This window comes from Conger conger, chromosome 6, assembly GCF_963514075.1.
Source record: "Conger conger chromosome 6, fConCon1.1, whole genome shotgun sequence".
Lineage (NCBI taxonomy): Eukaryota > Metazoa > Chordata > Actinopteri > Anguilliformes > Congridae > Conger > Conger conger.
This window is the reverse complement of record NC_083765.1, coordinates 3,315,278-3,333,938: the sequence shown is the minus strand read 5'-3', so window position 1 is coordinate 3,333,938 and position 18,661 is coordinate 3,315,278. Positions and strand designations below refer to the sequence as shown.

Genomic DNA, 18,661 nt, shown 5'->3' with positions numbered 1-18,661 from the left:
AATCGATTTCTGTATGTTATTGTATCTCCGTCCTTTACGTTCTCGATCCCATTTACTTTGGCATTTGGCCATTATTTTATGCTTAATTAAAGCCTTTCCTTCACCCCTCCCAAATGGTCTGTGCAAGATTTCATTTTCTCTTAAATACAGGGCCCTCTTTCTGTCAGCACCCTCATTCTCATCTACACCAACATGTAAAATGGTAAATTTTGGCTTTTATATAGCACCTTTATCCAAAGCACTGCACAATTGATGTTTCTCATTCTCCCATTCATACACACACACACAGGGCAATTGGCTGCCATGCAAGGCGCTGACTAGCTCATCAGGAGCATTTGGGGGTTAGGTGTCTTGCTCAGGGACACTTCGACACAGCCCGGGCGGGGGATCGAACCGGCAACCCTCCGACTGCCAGACAACTGCTCTTACTGCCTGAGCCATGCCGCCCCCATGTGCAGGGAACCAATAATATTGTTGTTGTAGTTTTTAATAATATCGTGAATCTTGTGATAAAACTATAATAATATATAAAAACATTTTTACATTCAACTGACTGTGAAACATTGTTTGGAGAAAAGTGTTGTGTATTTGTTTCTCCTGACAAACCAACAACGTCTGGCACCAACAATCATTCCATGGTCGAAATCAGTAAGATCACATTTATTCCCCATTCTGACATTCGGTCTAAAGACAGCTGAACCTCTTGACCACGTCTGCATTCTTTTATGCATTTAGTCGCTGCTATATGATTTAATGTTTGCATTAACGAGCTGGTGTACAGATCTACCTACTAAAGTGATCATTCACTGTGTAGTGAATTAATTTTGCTCGTTTACTGCATCCAACCATTCAAAACCTGATTTAAAGTGGCTCTAAATGGCCTGGAAATAGTTTAAATAAGCATAAATGATCACAGAGGGATCTATCCACTTCACATCCACCAAATATTGATTCACGGTAATGTAGAAAACGTAGGTAAACATTTTTCATCACGCAACACGTTTCATTACGGAAAATGGCACGGATGACTGGACGTCATGAGTAAGTGCATTTATTCTGCGTGTACTGCAACTTCGTTTAATATAAACTGCATCTCAATATAATACATACGTGATGTGTAGTGGCGTAGCCAGGATGCTAAAACTGCATTATCGATATCTGTATCTATGTTCGAGGAAAGGCAGAAATAACTAACTCCAAGAGCAAGTGTATTACTTACGATTATATTGGCAAATACTTGTGCTGTATTGCAACTTTTCTCTGTTCGTCTGAATATTTAGTGATGCGCATTTGTAAGTTACCACTAAGATAATACCTCTGCGTTTTTGCATACTCTGCACTTCCACAGTGTCGTTTTTTCCAAAATGTCCATCCTGCAGAGTGTGATGCCCCCTTGTGCTTGGAGCTAAACATGAACTGTTTTGAAAAATGGCACGCACATGTTTGTGAGTGGCATCTTCGTTGAATGTAGTTTGTGCGGTGATTTCAATAAATTCCTGAATCAAATAAATGTATTTGTTTCTGTCTTCTAATTGGCTCACTGAGTATTGCTTTGTCTTAGAGGTAGGAAGGGGTCAGGCCAGGTGTGAAAAGCCTACTTACCTGGCAGGACCGCAAACCACATAAATATTCATTGAAGAAAGGCCATTAGCCCTCCCATTGTCAGCTGGTGCTGAAACATAGTAGTGACAGCACTCAGTTTATTTTCATTTATTTTATGTTTCTAATTGGATACCCAAGACCTAGATGAACAAATTTCAGTGATCCAAACATTTTGTTACAATTTATGTGTTTTTACAGCATTCATGTCTGTTTTAAAAACTACTCTTTACAATTTGTGTGATTCTACAGCAATTTACAACAAACATATTATTCTGACCTACTTACTGTTGCCATATTACTGTTGCTGAGTTTGTGCTAAAAACAAAGACACAGACACTTTGGAATCACTATATATAAAGTTTGTTAAAATGACACAAATGTCAGAGCAAGACACAGTCACCAGTTTTCCTCATCTTGCCCTCAGACCCCAGAGGGTTAAAAGTTGAAATGCAAATTCTACATAGAAATAAGCAGTGAGACTAAAACATGTTTCACTCATTAGATCAGGTCCCTCTTGATGTCATAAATGAGCTGGACCCAATAGCTAAGAGTATGGTAATAAAATGAACTCCAGCCATTTCATCCCCACATAGGAATAGATGGAAATGTTTAGACTGATATGAATGGATATTGCAATGACTTTCTCTAATTTTGCTGATGCTGAATGCATCCCATCACAACCTCATACAAGTAGTCTGAATCCATTCACAGATTTACCTTTACAACAAAAAAACGAGACCTTTCTTGGCTTTGTTATATCAAGAGGGCCCCAGCCCTAGGGGTGACCACAGTGCCCCAGTGGCCTAATGGATAAGGCACTGGCCTCCTAAGCCAGGGATTGTGGGTTCGAGTCCCATCTGGGGTGGACTTCTCTTTTGCTTTGTCCCTTTGCTTGGGGTGGGGGAGCATATTTAATGAAAATGCCTTTATAATTGGTAGAATGGTGTCATGGGAAACCTCAGATAGACGCACATTTATTTACACATCAGGATTCCTAGAGGAACTGGAGTGGAAACAGAGCGAGGCAGGAGAGTGGTGCAGCAGAGGCGTGCTGGGCCCATAACCCAGAGGTCCAGGTTTCCCCGCACTGTGCTGCTCCTCGTGCGTCTTCAGTGTAAGAGCGTCCGGGAACATCTTCCCACAGCGGGCGCTGACCTCCTCTTCCCTGGAGGGCTAGCGTTCAGGATTCAGTGCCATCACCGCCGCGACCTGGGTTCGATTCCCGGTCGGGGAATGTATCTGAGAGTAGCAATCTTGGCCTGACCCGGTCCAAAGCAAAACGGACCCATGAGCAGTAGCCCCTCCTCAATCGATCAAGTGGTTTACTCCTGACTGGGTCTCTGAACTCTGTTCTTCACGCACGGCACCAATTCTCCTTCTTTCAGCACACCTACCTGCAGTTACTTTAAGCTCTTTGTATTCAAGAATATAAGAAACTGATTACTGATACAGGAGGATATGCAGCATATGATCACTTAAACAGTCAGATAAATGATGACAATAATAATAAAAAACAGGTTATTCATATATATATATATATATATATATATATGTGTGTGTGTGTGTGTTTGTGATCTAAGTGACTTTGGCTGTGGAATGATTGTTGGTGCCAGACAGGGTGGTTTGAGTATCTGACAAACTGCTGATCTCCTGGGATCTTCACACACAACAGTCTCTAGAGTTTGCAGAGAATGGTGCGAAAAACAGAAAACATCCAGCGAGCAGCAGTTCTGTGGGAAACGCAAGACTGGCCAAAAGCTGAGGAGAACGGCAAGACTGGTCAAAGCTGACAGGAAGGCGACAGTAAAGCAAATAACTTCCCTGAACACACAAGGCATCCAACATCCACGTGAATTGGCCACAGCAGCAAAGACTTAATAGGTCTTAAATATAAGAATAATAATAATAATAATAATAATAATAATAATAATAATATATATTGAAGGGTGGGTAGCACTGCTGCCTCACAGCAAGGAGGTCCTGGGTTCGAATCCCCGTTGGCCAGGGCCTCTCTGTGCGGACATGCACGTTAGGCTGATTGGAGAGTCTAAATTGCCCATAGGTATGAATGTGTGAGTGAATGGTGTGTGTGCCCTGCGATGGACTGGCGACCTGTCCAGGGTTTATTCCTGCCTTTCGCCCAATGTACGCTGGGATAGGCTCCAGCCCCCCCCTGCGACCCTGTTCAGGATAAGCGGGTTAAGATGATGGATGGATGGATGGATGGATGGATATTGAAGGTGGTTTGCCAGGTAACAATGTCTGCTGAGGCCTGAGGTCTTTGCTTTGTGAAAATATCAACACCGCGGTGTGAATGTGCTGAAGCGATCTTAAGAAGCGTTTCTGAGTCACAGCGCTCCGGTCTGAGTGGTGAGACGGCAGACTTGAGCAGCTTGTGCTTCTGGGAGTGTGTTTATTACACTGAAGACTTCTGGTAGTGATGGTTTTGGATTTTTCTAGATCGAGGAGAATATCCTCTGCATATAAACTCATTTTATGGGAAGTATCTGGAGTCTGTATTCCTGTAATGTTATTGTTTTGTCGGATGGCAGCAGGGCTCTATGAATATGGCATATTAAGCGGAAGAGAGTGGGCATGCGTGTCTGGTGTGTTCGGGAAAATGCCCTTTTTACATATTGTCGTGTCTAGGAAACAACAGAATTCAAAGTCCAATCTCTAATTTGTTGAAAAACAGCTTCACGAGGGAAAAGACACCACAGCAGCAAGCTCATCAGGAAAATCAGACTTTATTAGCACAAGTGCACAAAGCCGGATCAATTCTGCAGAATTGAACCTCGATTGCTGGTTTCACACTCATTTTATACACGTCTTTCAACATAACTCCTCCTAAAAATACCAGCTGATCTCTGACACGCCACAATGATTTAACACTCTTGAGTGCCAACATCATTGTGGAAATCGCCCAAATTATAATTTTGCTTTGTAAGCTATTGAAAAATAAATGTTCTCTCGTCACCATTTTGCTTTGCAAGCTATGCTCTAAAAATAAATATTTTCTTTAAACATGACATTTGTTTTGGAAGCTTATTCTTAAATGTTCTCTTGTCCAAAAGAATTGACATTTTGCATCATAAGCTATTCCTAAAATACATTTTCTTATGTTACGTTCCACGTAACTGAAACTACATGTATGCAGGCACAGAACAAAGTACACAATCATGTGATAGCGTTATATCCAATAGGCCCCAGAAGTTGTGTTGTCATTCCTATCGAAACGATCTATGGTTTGATAGCATTTTCTAGACCTCCATATCCAAAAAAAGTCAACGACCTATGGGAACTTGAATGTATTTATCCTTGTATAGCTATATATACAATTCCCCCCCCCCAAATAATGTTCTTACATTTTCCCCTTTTTCTCCCAATTTGGTAGCCAGTTATACCCTATCTAATCCAGTCAGTGCTAGTTGGGGGTACACCGCCTTACGACCCCGTCCCTCAGTGGCCCTGGATCTTGTGACCCTGAGAGGGACACGCCTTCTCCAAGCCTTCTCAGCTCAATTAGACCGTTACTCCGAGGCGCTCCGGGGTGCTGCATGCGGCGATCCCACTAACCCTGCCAAGTTCCAATTATGCCGCTCCACGAGAGCCGGCCAAACTTGGCTTTTGGCAGGACTGGGAATCGAACCCCGGCAACAAACTGCAACCGCAAGTCCGCTGCATCTTAGCCTGTTGCACCACCACGGCCCCCGACATGCATTTATTCTTGTCATGGTTGGCATTCTCGTTGGTTATTCCAAATTTTATTTATTCTCATAAATAACTATTGTACGTGTACCTAGATGCACCAATGGCGGTACACGATAAATAACAAGACAGATATTGGCAAAAGAAATCAATCGGCATGAACTTTTTGTCACAAAGGCGTCCTGGGAATTTTGTCAGTTTGTCCCGAACATGGGAGGTTGGGACACTGTTGAGTCTGGAGCCCTGATTGTGAGTCTCTGAAGAATGTGAGCAGGGAGGAACTCCTGCTCTAACCTCCCCATGTGGATCCTTTGATGAGATTTAACCTCCCCATGTGGATCCTTTGATGAGATTTAACCTCCCCATGTGGATCCTTTGATGAGATTTAACCTCCCCATGTGGATCCTTTGATGATATTTATCCTCCCCATGTGGATCCTTTGATGAGATTTAACCTCCCCATGCGGATCCTTTGATGAGATTTAACCTCCCCATGTGGATCCTTTGATGAGATTTAACCTCCCCATGTGGATCCTTTGATGAGATTTAAGATGACCTAGTCGTGCAAAGGTCTTTCCACACTCATCGCAGCCGTGTGGTTTCTCTCCAGTCTGGACACTCTGGTGCTTTTTAAGACCGCTCTTCTTGGAGAAGCACTTTCCACACTGCTCACAATGAACTGTTTCTCTCTCATGTGGACCCTTTGGTGGGTTTTAAGATTACCTTGTTGGGCAAAGCTCTTCCCACACTCATTGCAGTGGTGTGGTTTCTCTCCAGTGTGGACACTCTGGTGAATTTTAAGAGTGGCCTTCTGGGTAAAGCACTTTCCACACTGCTCACAAGTGAACGGTTTCTCACTCATGTGGACCCTTTGGTGAGTTTTAAGATTAGCTTGTTGGGCAAAGCTCTTCCCACACTTATTGCAACAGTGCAGTTTCTCTCCAGTGTGGACACTCTGGTGAATTTTAAGATTGCTCTTAATGGAGAAGCACTTTCCACACTGCTCACAAGCAAATGGTTTCTCACCGGTGTGGACCCTTTGGTGAGTTTTAAGAATACTCTTCACCAAGAAGCACTTTCCACACTGCTCACAAGTGAACGGTTTCTCTCTGCTGTGAACACGCTGGTGGGATTTAGGCCAAGCTTTGTCAGGGAAGTGTTTTCCGCACTCTGTCCAAATGAACGGTTTCTGCCCTGTGTGAGTGTGTTTGTGTGCTTTGAGGACGTGTGACTGGGAGAAGCTCTTGCCGCACACAGAGCAGGTGAACGGTTTCTCCCTGCTGTGAACCTGCTCGTGCTTCTCCAGGACGCTGGAGGAAGTGAAACCCTTGCCGCACTCTGAACAGCTGAACCGTTTCCCCGCGCTGTGCTGCTCCTCGTGCGTCTTCAGTTCAAGAGCGTCCGGGAACGTCTTCCCACAGCGTGTGCAGATGAACTCCTCCTGTCCCTCAGTTCTGCAGGGACTCTTTGCTTCTGCTGACGTGTCAGGACTCGCCTCACACGGGGCGCTTCCATCACACTCTCCTGGAGAACCCAGAGGGAACAGCATCTCTGCCGAAATGTCATCAGGCAGCCCATAAGAGCACTCTTTGCCGAGGGGGCGGCCATTTTGTTTCTGCTCGAGGTGTGATGCTGACCCCTCGTCCTTCTCCGAGCGTGGCCTCTGAAAATCTGTGTAATGTGGAGGAGAGAAGTCATCGTCTAACCGGGCTTCTCCATGCTCCGAGCTTCCTCCACACTGTCCGTTTTGTTCCTGATCAACTCCCAAGCCGTTGGCCACGCTCCACACAGCCTGGAGCTCCATCCCCCAGTCTGCAGACTCCAGCAGGGGGAGTGTGGGGGTGAGAGGCTGCTCCTCTGGCTCCTGTTTGAGTTCTGCTTGCAGCTCCTTTTCTGGGTCTCCTGCAGGGCAGAGTGGCATGTGCAGCTCCTCCTCCTTACAGAGGGGTCCTTCACCACCTTTAGCTGCAGCTGCCCCTGAAGTGCCTGCACAAAAACATAAATATCTTGAAATCTCAACTGCAGGTAATTGGTAATGTGTCACACTTTGACTTGGTGTAGCATGGTTAGCTCAGCTCATCATTAATCCCCATGGGAAGCTACCACAGGTATTCTCACAGGTAGCAGAAGAGATTCTGAGCAATCCTGCTGTAAATCTTTGATCAAGGAGGTGTGCAGTAATACATTAAACCCTGTTTAAAAAGTGGAATAATCGTTGGTAATTGCAATACAAAACTGGATAGTCTGACAGTATAAATCAAACCCATGGAATATCAAAGATAAATCGTTATAGAAAATGCAGTTTAAACATATCCAAGGTAGAGGGCCGGGTTACATAGAAGTCTATATGCACCAAAAAAGGTCAGTTGAGGAATTGAATATTCCATGGGTCATATCTCAGCTAATGCTATTAGTAACGTGTTTTATGTTTACACACACCGTTTTTATAAGCCAGATATTAAACATTTTATATAAGTTCAAAATGGTCCCTACATGCAAATTTCAGAAGAACCAGGGCTTTTCTTTCCAACGTTATGGACTTATAAATACCACATTTCGGGCCGTGACACGTTTTAATGGCGAACTTTAAATGGCTTTACCGGAAAAACTGAGGTTCAAATTTGAAAGAATTTTATATTTCATCATTGCCGACCAACACACAAAAAAAGAAAAGATCCAAGAGGTGCTGTGGTGCAAAGCTCCTGGAGTTGGCAAAGATCGGCCCTTCTACATTAGAACTGAAATATTGCACCGTACCAAACTAGAGCTAGGCTACCTCTCTGCAAATAAACAGCTACGATGGCCACAAAACAGATTTTTCAATCTAAAAAAAGGTGCGACGAAATTTCCATGTAATAAGCTGTGCAACTCACGTCAAACCGGAACTTGAAATTAGAGTTTTACAGAACTACCTGGCGTTCCCTCTCCGTATCCTCGCACAGCCCTGAGCTCTCCCTCCATCAGCAGTAACTTCGTTTTTAGCGCTTCGTTCTCTCTGTGGCTTCTGCTCATCTCCAATCGCAAGGCATCGTCGACTAGTTTAGTAATTTCAACTACTGCTGTTTTCGCTAAAACCTGCAAGATGGAGGCCACCTGAACCTGAAAAGACGACATTTCTTGCAAATTATGAACTAGCGAGACACAACAACCTCATATAAAACACTCATGTGAACTTGTAGTGGGGGAGGATCTTCTTCTTGTTTGAGTTCACGTTAAGTTGCATACTGCCACCTATTGACCTCCCGTTTGTTTGCGCATGACAAACCAACAACGTCTGGCACCAACAATCATTCCATGGTCAAAATCAGTAAGATCACATTTATTCCCCATTCTGACGTTTGGTCTAAAAACAGCTGAACCTCTTGGCCACGTCTGCATTCTTTCATGCATTTAGTCGCTGCCATATGATTGGCTGATTAAATGTTGACATTAACGAGCTGGTGTACAGCTCTACCTACTAAAGTGATCATTCACTGTGTAGTTGTAACACACACAAAGTTGGTACGGTAGTGATGGGGTTCCTTTAAGAAGTTTTTGCCGCATTTTAGGCTATTTTCTTATATTCTTGCTCCTACAAGTTTGCAATTACATGCCTCTCATATTAGGTGTCGGAGACTGAGAAGAGTTCGTCTTGGGTCATCCGTCAGTTGCCTGGTGGACACCACTAGAGGGCGCCCCGCTGCCGCTCATCAATTTTCTTCCTTTTAAGTAGGAGTTGAAACGGATTTTTTTTTTTTTCTCCAAACAAACATTTTCACGGACTGATTCTAGACAGTTCAATTTGTGAATTCCGATCAACACATTCAGAGGTTGTTAACAAGCTGCAGCATAAAAAATATTATTATGTTAGGTCTTACAAAGTAAGATTTTGTTATTGTCATTTTTATTTTATGCTGTATCATTGTGTAAGTTTCCTTTTCACATTCGCAAAGAAAACGGTATGCTGTGTGGAATTGTAGGACTCAGTTTCTATTGTCTGAACTGGAACGCACTAAGTACATACATCGTCCCTGGAATACATTTTTCCTTGTGGTCCCTACTAAAAGCTGGCTTCTGCATTCTGCATTTACAACCAACATATTAGTCTGACCTACTTACTGTTGCCATATTACTGTTGCTGAGTTTGTGCTAAAAACAAAGACACAGACACTTTGGAATCACTATATATGAAGTTTGTTAAAATGACACAAATGTCAGAGCAAGACACAGTCACCAGTTTTCCTCATTTTGCCCTCGGAACCCAGAGGGTTAAAAGTTGAAAAATAGCTAAATGCAAATTCTACATAGAAATAAGCAGTGAGACAAAAACATGTTTTGCTCATTAGATCAGGTCCCTCTTGATGTCATAAATGAGCTGGACCCAATAGCTAAGAGTCTGGTAATAAAATGAACTCCAGCCATTTCATCCCCACATAGGAAGAGATGGAAATGTTTACATTACATTACATTACATGGCATTTAGCAGACGCTCTTATCCAGAGCGACGTACAACGAAGTGCAAATCAAACACAAGCATAGGTGCAAAGAGGACCTGAGAGGACAGTACAGTTCCTAGTGTCCGAGTGTAAACATACAGATAATCAGAACCCTTGAAGAGTACAATCAACTTCCAAACTAGCATACCACAGTTGGCAGCTAGAATACCCTGAGTACAACAATACAACAGCCAATAAAAAAACAACAACAATATCTATACAAGTAACAATATCTATACAATCTATACATGAGTGCCATTACAGTCTAAGGCTAATCATGGTGGTGAATTAGGGAGGGAAAGGTGTAGCCTGAAGAGATGAGTCTTCAGTCTGCACTTGTATAGACTGATATGAATGGATATTGCAATGACTTTCTCTAATTTTGCTGATGCTGAATGCATCCCATCACAACCTCATACAAGTAGTCTGAATCCATTCACAGATTTACCTTTACAACAAAAAAACGAGACCTTTCTTGGCTTTGTTATATCAAGAGGGCCCCAGCCCTAGGGGTGACCACAGTGCCCCAGTGGCCTAATGGATAAGGCACTGGCCTCCTAAGCCAGGGATTGTGGGTTCGAGTCCCATCTGGGGTGGACTTCTCTTTTGCTTTGTCCCTTTGCTTGGGGTGGGGGAGCATATTTAATGAAAATGCTTTTATAATTGGTTGAATGGTGTCATGGGAAACCTCAGATAGACGCACATTTATTTACACATCAGGATTCCTAGAGGAACTGGAATGGAAACAGAGCGAGGCAGGAGAGAGGTGCAGCAGAGGCGTGCTGGGCCCATAACCCAGAGGTCCAGGTTTCCCCGCACTGTGCTGCTCCTCGTGCGTCTTCAGTGTAAGAGCGTCCGGGAACATCTTCCCACAGCGGGTGCTGACCTCCTCTCCCTGGAGGGCTAGCGTTTAGGATTCTGTGCCATCACCCCCGCGACCTGGGTTCGATTCCCGGTCGGGGAATGTATCTGAGAGTAGCAATCTTGGGCTGACCCGGTCCCAAGCAAAACGGACCCATGAGCAGTAGCCCCTCCTCAATCGATCAAGCGGTTTACTCCTGACTGGGTCTCTGAACTCTGTTCTTCACGCACGGCACCAATTCTCCTTCTTTCAGCACACCTACCTGCAGTTACTTTAAGCTCTTTGTATTCAAGAATATAAGAAACTGATTACTGATACAGGAGGATATGCAGCATATGGTCACTCATACAGTCAGATAAATGATGACAATAATAATAAAAAAACAGGTTATATATATATATATAAAACGTTATTCCATTTTTTTCCTCACACACAATACCCCATAATGACAACGTGAAAAAAGCTTTTTTGAGATTTTTGTGTGTGTGTGTGTGTGTTTGTGATCTAAGTGACTTTGGCTGTGGAATGATTGTTGGTGCCAGACAGGGTGGTTTGAGTATCTGACAAACTGCTGATCTCCTGGGATCTTCACACACAACAGTCTCTAGAGTTTGCAGAGAATGGTGCGAAAAACAAAAAAACATCCAGCGAGCAGCAGTTCTGTGGGAAACGCAAGACTGGCCAAAAGCTGAGGAGAACGGCAAGACTGGTCAAAGCTGACAGGAAGGCGACAGTAAAGCAAATAACTTCCCTGAACACACGAGGCATCCAACATCCACGTGAATTGGCCACAGCAGCAAAGACTTAATAGGTCTTAAATATAATAATAATAATAATAATAATAATAATATATATTGAAGGGTGGGGCGGCACGGATGGCGCAGTGGGTAGCACTGCTGCCTCACAGCAAGGAGGTGCTGGGTTCGAATCCCCGTCGGCCAGGGCCTCTCTGTGCGGACATGCACGTTAGGCTGATTGGAGAGTCTAAATTGCCCATAGGTATGAGTGTGTGAGTGAATGGTGTGTGTGCCCTGCGATGGACTGGCGACCTGTCCAGGGTTTATTCCTGCCTTTCGCCCAATGTATGCTGGGATAGGCTCCAGCCCCCCCCCCCCCCCCCCCCCCCCGCGACCCTGTTCAGGATAAGCGGGTTAAGATGATGGATGGATGGATGGATGGATGGATGGATGGATATTGAAGGTGGTTTGCCAGGTAACAATGTCTGCTGAGGCCTGAGGTCTTTGCTTTGTGAAAATATCAACACCGCGGTGTGAATGTGCTGAAGCGATCTTAAGAAGCGTTTTTTAAGCGTTTCTGAGTCACAGCGCTCCGGTCTGAGTGGTGAGACGGCAGACTTGAGCAGCTTGTGCTTCTGGGAGTGTGTTTATTACACTGAAGACTTCTGGTAGTGATGGTTTTGGATTTTTCTAGATCGAGGAGAATATCCTCTGCATATAAACTCATTTTATGGGAAGTATCTGGAGTCTGTATTCCTGTAATGTTATCGTTTTCTCGGATGGCAGCAGGGCTCTATGAATATGGCATATGAAGCGGGAGAGAGTGGGCAAGCGTGTCGGGTGTTAGGGAAAATGCCCTTTTTACATATTGTCGTGTCTAGGAAAGAACAGAATTCAAAGTCCAATCTCTAAGTTGTTGAAAAACAGCTTCACGAGGGAAAAGACACCACAGCAGCAAGCTCATCAGGAAAATCAGACTTTATTAGCACAAGTGCACAAAGCCGGATCAATTCTGCAGAATTGAACCTCGATTGCTGGTTTCACACTCATTTTATACACGTCTTGCAACATAACTCCTCCTAAAAATACCAGCTGATCTCTGACACGCCACAATGATTTAACACTCTTGAGTGCCAACATCATTGTGGAAATCGCCCAAATTATAATTTTGCTTTGTAAGCTATTGAAAAATAAAAGTTCTCTCGTCACCATTTTGCTTTGCAAGCTATGCTCTAAAAATAAATATTTTCTTTAAACATGACATTTGTTTTGGAAGCTTATTCTTAAATGTTCTCTTGTCCAAAAGAATTGACATTTTGCATCATAAGCTATTCCTAAAATACATTTTCTTATGTTACGTTCCACGTAACTGAAACTACATGTATGCAGGCACAGAACAAAGTACACAATCATGTGATAGCGTTATATCCAATAGGCCCCAGAAGTTGTGTTGTCATTCCTATCGAAACGATCTATGGTTTGATAGCATTTTCTAGACCTCCATATCCAAAAAAAGTCAACGACCTATGGGAACTTGAATGTATTTATCCTTGTATAGCTATATATACAATTCCCCCCCCCCCAAATAATGTTCTTACATTTTCCCCTTTTTCTCCCAATTTGGTAGCCAGTTATACCCTATCTAATCCAGTCAGTGCTAGTTGGGGGTACACCGCCTTACGACCCCGTCCCTCAGTGGCCCTGGATCTTGTGACCCTGAGAGGGACACGCCTTCTCCAAGCCTTCTCAGCTCAATTAGACCGTTACTCCGAGGCGCTCCGGGGTGCTGCATGCGGCGATCCCACTAACCCTGCCAAGTTCCAATTATGCCGCTCCACGAGAGCCGGCCAAACTTGGCTTTTGGCAGGACTGGGAATCGAACCCCGGCAACAAACTGCAACCGCAAGTCCGCTGCATCTTAGCCTGTTGCACCACCACGGCCCCCGACATGCATTTATTCTTGTCATGGTTGGCATTCTCTTTGGTCATTCAAAATTTTGTATCCAAAGTCTTATCGGTAAATGGCAGGCATTTATATAGCACCTTTATCCAAAGCGCTGTACAATTGATGCTTCACCCATTCATACACACGCTCACACACCGATGGTGATTGGCTGCCATGCAAGGCCCCGACCAGCTCGTCAAGAGCATTTGGGGGTTAGGTGTCTTGCTCAGGGACACTTCAACACAGCCCGGGCGGGGGATCGAACCGGCAACCCTCCGACTGCCAGACGACTGCTCTTACTGCTTGAGCCATGTCACCCCCCAGAGCCACTGTGGAGCCACTTATTCTCATAAATAACTATTGTACGTGTACCTAGATGCACCAATGGCGGTACACAATAAATAACAATACACATATTGGCAAAACAAATCAATCGGCATGAACTTTTTGTCACAAAGGCGTCCTGGGAATTTTGTCAGTTTGTCCCGAACATGGGAGGTTGGGACACTGTTGAGTCTGGAGCCCTGACTGTGAGTCTCTGAAGAATGTGAGCAGGGAGGAACTCCTGCTCGAACCTCCCCATGTAGATCCTTTGATGAGATTTAACCTCCCCATGTGGATCCTTTGATGAGATTTAACCTCACCATGTGGATCCTTTGATGAGATTTAACCTCCCCATGTGGATCCTTTGATGAGATTTAACCTCCCCATGCGGATCCTTTGATGAGATTTAACCTCCCCATGCGGATCCTTTGATGAGATTTAACCTCCCCATGTGGATCCTTTGATGAGATTTAACCTCCCCATGTGGATCCTTTGATGAGATTTAACCTCCCCATGCGGATCCTTTGATGAGATTTAACCTCCCCATGTGGATCCTTTGATGAGATTTAACCTCCCCATGCGGATCCTTTGATGAGATTTAACCTCCCCATGTGGATCCTTTGATGAGATTTAACCTCCCCATGTGGATCCTTTGAAGAGATTTAACCTCCCCATGCGGATCTTTTGATGAGATTTAAGATGACCTAGTCGTGCAAAGGTCTTCCCACACTCATCGCAGCGGTGTGGTTTCTCTCCAGTCTGGACACTCTGGTGCTTTTTAAGACCGCTCTTCTTGGAGAAGCACTTTCCACACTGCTCACAATGAACTGTTTCTCTCTCATGTGGACCCTTTGGTGGGTTTTAAGATTACCTTGTTGGGCAAAGCTCTTCCCACACTCATTGCAGCGGTGTGGTTTCTCTCCAGTGTGGACACTCTGGTGAATTTTAAGAGTGGCCTTCTGGGTAAAGCACTTTCCACACTGCTCACAAGTGAACGGTTTCTCACTCATGTGGACCCTTTGGTGAGTTTTAAGATTAGCTTGTTGGGCAAAGCTCTTCCCACACTTATTGCAACAGTGCAGTTTCTCTCCAGTGTGGACACTCTGGTGAATTTTAAGATTGCTCTTAATGGAGAAGCACTTTCCACACTGCTCACAAGCAAATGGTTTCTCACCGGTGTGGACCCTTTGGTGAGTTTTAAGAATACTCTTCACCAAGAAGCACTTTCCACACTGCTCACAAGTGAACGGTTTCTCTCTGCTGTGAACACGCTGGTGGGATTTAGGCCAAGCTTTGTCAGGGAAGTGTTTTCCGCACTCTGTCCAAATGAACGGTTTCTGCCCTGTGTGAGTGTGTTTGTGTGCTTTGACGACGTGTGACTGGGAGAAGCTCTTGCCGCACACAGAGCAGGTGAACGGTTTCTCCCTGCTGTGAACCTGCTCGTGCTTCTCCAGGACGCTGGAGGAAGTGAAACCCTTGCCGCACTCTGAACAGCTGAACCGTTTCCCCGCGCTGTGCTGCTCCTCGTGCGTCTTCAGTTCAAGAGCGTCCGGGAACGTCTTCCCACAGCGTGTGCAGATGAACTCCTCCTGTCCCTCAGTTCTGCAGGGACTCTTTGCTTCTGCTGACGTGTCAGAACTCGCCTCACACGGGGCGCTTCCATCACACTCTCCTGGAGAACCCAGAGGGAACGGCATCTCTGCCGAAACCTCATCAGGCAGCCCATGAGAGCACTCTTTGCCGAGGGGGCGGCCATTTTGTTTCTGCTCGAGGTGTGATGCTGACCCCTCGCCCTTCTCCGAGCGTGGCCTCTGAGAATCTGTGTAATGTGGAGGAGAGAAGTCATCGTCTAACCGGGTGTCTCCAGGCTCCAAGCTTCCTCCACACTGTCCGTTTTGTTCCTGATCAACTCCCAAGCTGTTGGCCTCGCTCCACACAGCCTGGAGCTCCATCCCCCAGTCTGCAGACTCCAGCAGGGGGAGTGTGGGGGTGAGAGGCTGCTCCTCTGGCTCCTGTTTGAGTTCTGCTTGCAGCTCCTTTTCTGGGTCTCCTGCAGGGCAGAGTGGCATGTGCAGCTCCTCCTCCTTACAGAGGGGTCCTTCACCACCTTTAGCTGCAGCTGCCCCTGAAGTGCCTGCACAAAAACATAAATATCTTGAAATATCAACTGCAGGTAATTGGTAATGTGTCACACTTTGACTTGGTGTAGCATGGTTAGCTCAGCTCATCATTAATCCCCATGGGAAGCTACCACAGGTATTCTCACAGGTAGCAGAAGAGATTCTGAGCAATCCTGCTGTAAATCTTTGATCAAGGAGGTGTGCAGTAATACATTAAACCCTGTTTAAAAAGTGGAATAATCGTTGGTAATTGCAATACAAAACTGGATAGTCTGACAGTATAAATCAAACCCATGGAATATCAAAGATAAATCGTTATAGAAAATGCAGTTTAAACATATCCAAGGTAGAGGGCCGGGTTACATAGAAGTCTATATGCACCAAAAATGGTCAGTTGAGGAATTGAATATTCCATGGGTCATATCTCAGCTAATGCTATTAGTAACGTGTTTTATGTTTACACACACCGTTTTTATAAGCCAGATATTAAACATTTTATATAAGTTCAAAATGGTCCCTACATGCAAATTTCAGAAGAACCAGGGCTTTTCTTTCCAACGTTATGGACTTATAAATACCACATTTCGGGCCGTGACACGTTTTAATGGCGAACTTTAAATGGCTTTACCGGAAAAACTGAGGTTCAAATTTGAAAGAATTTTATATTTCATCATTGCCGACCAACACACAAAAAAAGAAAAGATCCAAGAGGTGCTGTGGTGCAAAGCTCCTGGAGTTGGCAAAGATCGGCCCTTCTACATTAGAACTGAAATATTGCACCGTACCAAACTAGAGCTAGGCTACCTCTCTGCAAATAAACAGCTGCGATGGCCACAAAACAGATTTTTCAATCTAAAAAAAGGTGCGACGAAATTTCCATGTAATAAGCTGTGCAACTCACGTCAAACCGGAACTTGAAATTAGAGTTTTACAGAACTACCTGGCGTACCCTCTCCGTATCCTCGCACAGCCCTGAGCTCTCCCTCCATCAGCAGTAACTTCGCTTTTAGCGCTTCGTTCTCTCTTTGGCTTCTGCACATCTCCAATCGCAAGGCATCGTCGACTAGTTTAGTAATTTCAACTACTGCGGTTTTCGCTAAAACCTGCAAGATGGAGGCCACCTGAACCTGAAAAGACGACATTTCTTGCAAATTATGAACTAGCGAGACACAACAACCTCATATAAAACACTCATGTGAACTTGTAGTGGGGGAGGATCTTCTTCTTGTTTGAGTTCACGTTAAGTTGCATACTGCCACCTATTGACCTCCCGTTTGTTTGCGCATGACAAACCAACAACGTCTGGCACCAACAATCATTCCATGGTCAAAATCAGTAAGATCACATTTATTCCCCATTCTGACGTTTGGTCTAAAAACAGCTGAACCTCTTGGCCACGTCTGCATTCTTTCATGCATTTAGTCGCTGCCATACGATTGGCTGATTAAATGTTGACATTAACGAGCTGGTGTACAGCTCTACCTACTAAAGTGATCATTCACTGTGTAGTTGTAACACACACAAAGTTGGTAAGGTAGTGATGGGGTTCCTTTAAGAAGTTTTTGCCGCATTTTAGGCTATTTTCTTATATTCTTGCTCCTACAAGTTTGCAATTACATGCCTCTCATATTAGGTGTCGGAGACTGAGAAGAGTTCGTCTTGGGTCATCCGTCAGTTGCCTGGTGGACACCACTAGAGGGCGCCCCGCTGCCGCTCATCAATTTTCTTCCTTTTAAGTAGGAGTTGAAACGGATTTTTTTTTTTTTTCTCCAAACAAACATTTTCACGGACTGATTCTAGACAGTTCAATTTGTGAATTCCGATCAACACATTCAGAGGTTGTTAACAAGCTGCAGCATAAAAAATATTATTATGTTAGGTCTTACAAAGTAAGATTTTGTTATTGTCATTTTTATTTTATGCTGTATCATTGTGTAAGTTTCCTTTTCACATTCGCAAAGAAAACGGTATGCTGTGTGGAATTGTAGGACTCAGTGCGTTCCAGTTCAGACAATAGAAACTAAGTACATACATCGTCCCTGGAATACATTTTTCCTTGTGGTCCCTACTAAAAGCTGGCTTCTGCATTCTGCATTTACAACCAACATATTATTCTGACCTACTTACTGTTGCCATATTACTGTTGCTGAGTTTGTGCTAAAAACAAAGACACAGACACTTTGGAATCACTATATATAAAGTTTGTTAAAATGACACAAATGTCAGAGCAAGACACAGTCACCAGTTTTCCTCATTTTGCCCTCGGAACCCAGAGAGTTAAAAGTTGAAAAATAGCTAAATGCAAATTCTACATAGAAATAAGCAGTGAGACAAAAACATGTTTTGCTCATTAGATCAGGTCCCTCTTGATGTCATAAATGAGCTGGACCCAATAGCTAAGAGTCTGGTAATAAAATGAACTCCAGCCATTTCATCCCCACATAGGAAGAGATGGAAATGTTTACATTACATTACATTACATGGCATTTAGCAGACGCTCTTATCCAGAGCGACGTACAACAAAGTGCAAATCAAACACAAGCATAGGTGCAAAGAGCACCTGAGAGGACAGTACAGTTCCTAGTGTCCGAGTGTAAACATACAGATAATCAGAACCCTTGAAGAGTACAATCAACTTCCAAACTAGCATACCACAGTTGGCAGCTAGAATACCCTGAGTACAACAATACAACAGCCAATAAAAAAACAACAACAATATCTATACAAGTAACAATATCTATACAATCTATACATGAGTGCCATTACAGTCTAAGGCTAATCATGGTGGTGAATTAGGGAGGGAAAGGTGTAGCCTGAAGAGATGAGTCTTCAGTCTGCACTTGTATAGACTGATATGAATGGATATTGCAATAACTTTCTCTAATTTTG

General features: G+C 44.1%; 2 non-coding genes and 1 pseudogene across 2 annotated transcripts; 2 read left to right on the top strand and 1 right to left on the bottom strand.

The window, feature by feature from the left end:
* The first annotated feature begins 2,394 nt into the window (after positions 1 to 2,394).
* trnar-ccu (transfer RNA arginine (anticodon CCU)) lies at positions 2,395 to 2,467 on the top strand. Its single transcript has one exon. It is a non-coding gene; the product is annotated as a tRNA-Arg (tRNA).
* A 2,986-nt stretch (positions 2,468 to 5,453) lies between these two features.
* Positions 5,454 to 16,943, bottom strand: LOC133130476 (zinc finger protein 569-like; annotated as a pseudogene).
* Positions 10,308 to 10,380, top strand: trnar-ccu (transfer RNA arginine (anticodon CCU)). Its single transcript has one exon. It is a non-coding gene; the product is annotated as a tRNA-Arg (tRNA).
* Positions 16,944 to 18,661: the final 1,718 nt, after the last annotated feature.